Raw genomic sequence first — 6220 nt, 5'->3', positions numbered from 1 at the left:
GGTGGAACCTACAGAGGTTTCCCATCTACAGAGCTTGTCACAAACCCAGAGCAAAGTTCTTTTTTTTTTTTTTTTGAGACAGAGTCTGGCTGTGTTGCCAAGTCTGGAGTGCAGTGGTGAGATCTCAGCTCATTGCAACTTTCGCCTCCTGGATTCAAGCGATTCTCCTGCCTCAGCCTCCCAAGTAGCTGGAATTATAGGGCGCCCACCACTACACTCGGCTAGTTTTTGTATTTTTAGTAGAGACAGGGCTTCACCATGTTGGTCAGGCTGGTCTTGAACCCCTGACTTCAAGTGATCCTCATGCCTTGGCCTCCCAAAGTGCAGACATGAGCCACCGCGCCCACCCCCAGAGCAAACTTCTTTAACCAGGTGGAGCATAAATATCTCAAGCACTGGGGAGGCACATTTTTTTTTTTTTTTTGGATGGCCAAAGGTGCAGTTTTATCTGCATGATCATTTCTGTCTATATTTGAGGGTTTAAAAAATATTGCATTTTCCTCTCCTACTTGTTTTATTCTAATGTGCCTGGCACAGGGTCAGACATGGTGGTTAAACCCAGTGGGTCAGACCAGGACCGGAGTAAAGAAGCATTGAGCCCAGGCGCCATCCTCCCAGCATTGCAGGGGCAGGGAGATCCTTTCCCAGCCTCAGCTCCAGTCCACCCCAAACGCAGACTTGACCCCAGACACAGACCCAATGTCACCCTGGCTTGCCTCCTCAAGGATCCCCAGATCCACAAGGCCATTTGCAGGAGTCTGGCTTCCTGGTCGTCGTGGCTTCAGCGGGATGTGCTGAGGGGTCCAGCACCTGGACCTTGAGCAGTGTGCAGCAATGTCTTTCTGCCCAGGTCTTCGCCACTTCTCACCACGGCCACTAGAGAGAGACAATGCTCCATGTTCTAGAAAGAAACCATCCAATCCCTGAGCAATCCACGGAGGAGCCTGGAGAGCCGCCTCCCTGAAGTTAGGACTTCCAGGTTCACTGCCTTATGGTGAGGGTGTGGAAGGGACGCCAGAGGGGACGGGCCCTCACCCAGGGTCATTCCTGGCCCAGGCTGTTCCATTGCTCTTTGCCTGTCTGTCCATCCTTTCCTGGGGGGGGGCTGAGGGGAGTCTGGCCTGTGGGAGGAAGCCTGCTCAGGAGCACCAGCCAGCAGGGTTGTGGGAACCTTTTGGAGAAAGCCTGGTTTGTTGCAGAAGACAAATGTCTCTTGGGACCTTTGCCCCCACCCTGGAGGGCTCCTCCAGCACGGGGCCCATCAGCTATGGGTTTGGGCAGCTCCTTTCTGCAGGGACTCCTCAGGTGGAGCTTCTACCAGCAAGAGCCGTCCAGCCTCCAAGGCCTAGCTCTGGGGCTACCTTGTGGGAGGCTCCCCGAGCCCGTGTTCATAACAACTCCAGCTGAAATAAGTCCAGCGTGGAAAGATAGCAAGTTCAGCCAGGAAGGATGGCCCTTGAGTGGCTTCTGTTTAGACAGCCCTGGGACCATCTGTCAGAGAGGACAGAGCTGGAAGGGAGTCTGCCATTGCTTAGAGTCATGTAGAGGCCTCCTTTTGTCAGATCAGGGGTGGGTGACCAGAAAAAGGAGCCGGAGTCAGCATGGGAAACTGCGGGCAGATGGGGAAGCTACAGAGGGCTCCCTGTGGACATCCTGGTGTTTCTCTCCTGGGGTGGCGGTAGCAATCTCTCAGAGCCCCATCTCCATCCCTCTGAGGTGGGGTGGTTGTCCCTGGGAAGCCCAAAGTGGGCTTGGGCCAGTGTTGAGGCTGTGGGGGCCTGTGTGGCTGCAGGCACCTCCCTATTCAGCTCAGTTGGGGAAGGCCTGGCGCTTCCCACGCCCCTCCTGGAATGCAGGGCTGCTCCCGGGAGTTGAGCAAAAGCATGGCTTTCCCTCTGGAGCCTGAGGTCGGTCAGCCTCCCAGGCCTGGGGCCAGCACTCTTGACTGAGAGCCAAGACAAGCAAGGGGCAGGGGCCTGGGCCAGCCCTGAGGCCTGGCATGACCCCACCAGCAGATCACTGCTTCGGTTCATTCTTTGTGGGAGGGAGGTGTGCTAATGCCAGGAATTTCACACTGGGTGTGGGTGAGGGGGGGTAAACACTAGGGCTCTACTGTTTGCTGGCTCCTGTGCTGGGATGCGCATAGCATCACCTGCAGATGCTGTTGCCAGTGTCATGGGGCAGGCTCACTGGGGTGGCACAGGAAGCCCAGAGGTTGTAGGAGGATGGAGGCAGCCCTTGGCCCAGATGGGACAGGGGAGGGTGGGGTGGGGGCAAGCTGCTGTAGCAGGGTCTAGAATACTCCTAAGAACATTTGGCACCTGCTAAATGCCAGCCAATTCCTGACACAATTTGACTGACACCCCTCTTACTGGCCCCCATCACACTGGAACCCCAGCTCCGTGCTGAGATGCCAGATACAGCCTCCTTAGGGCTGAGGGAGGGTGTGGTCTTACAGGCCCCACGTAGGGGCCAGGATGGGGAGGATCAGAAGGGGGCATCCTTGTTGCTCCAGGGGGCACATTCTGGTAAAGTTTGGTATGTGAGGCACCCTCAGGAGGCCAGTTGGGGAGGGGCAGGTCCCCCGCTGGCTGGGGTGGAGCATGAATATGAATTCAGTCAGACCTGCCCAGCCCGCCTAAGCAGGCCCTTGTACTCCTGAAAGGATGGCCAAGGGTCAGGCTCTCTGTCTGGGGAGAAGGGTTTAGATCTGGACAGGCCTGAGCTGAGAGGGGAGGAGGCTGAGAAAAGGGGACCAGGCTGCCTGAGGTACTTCGTTTTCATGGAGTTCCCCCTCAACACACCAAGGTCCTGGGTTTCCGGAAGGTTCTCCCTGGGTGTATTTAACAGTCAAGATGGGGTTCTCTTCCCATAGCTGGATGCCCGGCATATTCGTTTTTTCCACATCCCTGTGTGAGAGCTTCCAAGAGCCAGGAGGTCTGAGTCTGAAGGGAAAAGCAAAGGTTCCCTGTCCCTGGAATTGAGCAGACAGGCATTGTGTGAGTCAGGACACAGCTGATGTCCTTCTAGAAAAAGCCATTCTAGGTGCTGAATCTGGCTGCATTTTCCCTCTCTTTTTCTTCTTGTTCTCCTTCGTCCTCTCCCTCCCCCTCCTCCTGACAATGTACCCACAGACATGCTGTGACAGGGTGGGAAGAGCCAGGCCTGGTTCAGCTCCTGGCCCCACAGCTCATAAGCAGTGTGATTTGGGGCAGCCCCTTCCCTTCCCTGTAAAATGGGATGTAATACAATGGTAGTTGGTGGGAGTCAATGAAACCACAGGTGCAAATGTTCTAGGCCCAGTTGCCCTTGACACCCAGGGGGTCTAGATCTGAGGACAAAATTACAAACAGAAAGAGAAGAAACCTTTTGTCTTTGAGGCCAAAGTAGGAGAAAGTTACTGATTGCTTCTGAGTCTTGGCTTCTCACCTGTAAAATAAAAGTAATGATGGGGCCTACTTCAGAGAACTGTGGTGAGGATTTACTGATGTCAGGGATGTCCTTTGCACACAGTAAGTGCTCATTAAATGATCTGGTATTATCATCTTTCTGGAGGATTGTTTGTCCTGCAGGAGCCCAGGGAATGAGGGAAAGTGATTTGTATGCACAATGCTGAATACGCTGGTGAGAGTCAGGGCACCGGCTGTGTGAGGTGCAGCATTGGAGGAGGAATCCAATGTGCTGGGGAGCTGGCCCACAAGTTGGTAAGAATGCACAAGGCTAGGAGAAAGAAGGATGCCTAAATTACATCACTAAATGATTTCAAGTCTTCATGGCCTGAATTGGATCGGTCCCACAGCCTCAGAAGTGCACTGGTCTGAACACATCTGTTTAGGGGTCTGCCTTCCCCTCCGGACTGGTTGGTTCTTAAGGGCCAGGCTATTCGTAGTTTTGTATCAGGCGTGGGCATGTGACAGGTTCAGGGATTGAACTTTAGATTCAATGAGTCAAAGGAGAGACAGCACTGGGACTTTTCCTGAATCTTCTTTAAAGGGTCACTAAACTGGCGTGATATGAGTCACTGGAGGTTGTTCTGGTTGCCACAAAGGGCGAGCCTGCCTGAGAGTGCCCTCAGCTCAGAGGAAGGCAGAACTGAGACAGAGGCAGATGCCTGAAGACATCATGTGAATTCCCAGATCTAGCTATTCCTGAAGCTAGACTGATGCATTCTGGGTATGGTCAGTACATTCTGCTTCCTCTCCTGTTTTTTTTTTTTTTAAAGTTGGGTTTCAGTCTCTTCCAATGCAATGGGCCTAGATTAATATGACCTCTTTTTCTTTTGCTTTATTTCTTTTTCTCCTTTTTCTTTTTGAGATGGAGTTTGACTCTTGTTGACCAGGCTGGAGTGCAGTGGCATGATCTCGGCTTACTGCAACCTCTGCCTCCCAGGTTCAAGCGATTCTTCTGCCTTGCCCTTCCTAGTAACTGGGATTATAAGCGCACACTACCACGTGTGGCTAATTTTTTGTATTTTTAGTAGAGATGGGGTTTCTCCATGTTGGTCAGGCTGATATTGAACTCCTGACCTCAGGTGATCTAACTGCCTTGGCCTCCCAAAGTGCTGGGATTACAGGCCTGAGCCACTGCCCCCGGCCCTACTTTTTTTCCTTTATTCAAAAAAAAATCTTGAATATCAGATAGCATCTGTGAAAATGTTGCCTGGTCCAGTGGAAGGACAACGTATTGTGGGAAGGAAATCTAAAAGGGGGAAAGGACCCTGGGTTCTGGGCTGACTCAGCCTCTCGCTAAGACTTTGGTAAGGGGTGTGAAATGTGTCTCTGAAAGATTTCGCCTTGACTCTGGAGTTGGCCTACCTGGGGGCCAATCCTACTTTCACGCTGGCCTCCTTGCCTGTAAAATGAGACCACTGTTGTAAAGATTCATTGTGAGAATGTGTGAGAACAATGGTTTCTACTGCTTGATAAATGCTGGTTTCTCTTATTCCACTGCTTCCTAAAACTCAGTGTCACCAAGCTGGGCTGTTCTAACCAGCCAGCAGCAGCAGGCCCGAGCAGCTCATCCACCTTGTCCACCCCATTCCCCTACTCCCCTCTCCTGCTACCACTGCAATGGCCCACCCCAGAAATTTGGGCCCCAAAGCCTGGCCTGGAGGAAGCCCAGCCAAACTGGTCAGCCTGGCCTGGCCTCCGCTAGAAATTTACAGGCCCTTATCTCCACCATGACTAAATTTGGACGTTAAACTCACAGACAATCAGCCTGGGAATTCCTGACAAATTCCAGCAAGGGCCAGCTGTTCTCTTTGGCTTTTGCAGAGTAGGGAGATCATTTTTTCCAAGTAACAAGTTTAAATGAAAAGTCATACATGCTCATTATAGAAAATCTGGGAAATTTGGGAAATTTTCTATAATGAGCAAGTATGAGAAAAAGGCACCAATAAGGTCAACACTCAGACACAGCCCTCACGGGCATTTCCCTTTTTTTTCTGATCTTTCCAATGCATGGGTAGCTTTTTGGGCTGCTGGTTTTTTGTTGTTGTTATTGTTTTCACATCTATGAGATCAGAATGTATGTGCAATATTGTATCTTGTGTTTTTTTTAAACCATATTTTAACATAATTATTTTCCTGTGTTATAAACTAACAATTGTTGCTTGGTGCTGGGTACCAGACGCTGTGCCTAACACATCATTGGTATGATCTCAGTAACACTTACACTCATCCTAAAATCAGGAACTATTATTGTTCTTGCTTTGAGGATGAGGAAACTGAAGCAGAAGGAGGTTAAGTGTCTTCCCCAATGTCTTGGTGAGGAACTGGCAGTCTGGCTTCATGCCCATGCCGGTAGCCCCATATGGATCGGTATCATGGTTTACTCAACCTTTCCCTACACAGAGGTCTGTTGCTTTGGCCCACCCTGCATGCATTCTTTAGGACTCATTTCCTCTTTGGATTATGATTCCCCACTTTCAGCCCAGAGAGTTCACACAGGACAGCTATTGGGTGCAGATGAGTGCACATCCTGGGTCTGACCAATCAGAGCCCTGTATCTCCATCCTTTGACTAGTTCAGGAGCAGACATGTGATCCGAGCTGGTCCACGCAGGATGCTGGCGGCCCTGCAGGAGGCATCTTGAGAACCTGCCTGGGAACGGGGCCAGATCACAGGGCTGAGCGAGGGGAGAGGTTAGTCCTGATGCAGCATTTCAGACACTGGTTCCAGTTGCATGTAGAGTGGGTTCTGTTACTGTTTCAGTTCCCTAG

This window comes from Callithrix jacchus, chromosome 2 (assembly GCF_049354715.1).
Source record: "Callithrix jacchus isolate 240 chromosome 2, calJac240_pri, whole genome shotgun sequence".
Classification (NCBI taxonomy): domain Eukaryota; kingdom Metazoa; phylum Chordata; class Mammalia; order Primates; family Cebidae; genus Callithrix; species Callithrix jacchus.
This window is presented reverse-complemented; position numbering follows the sequence as displayed.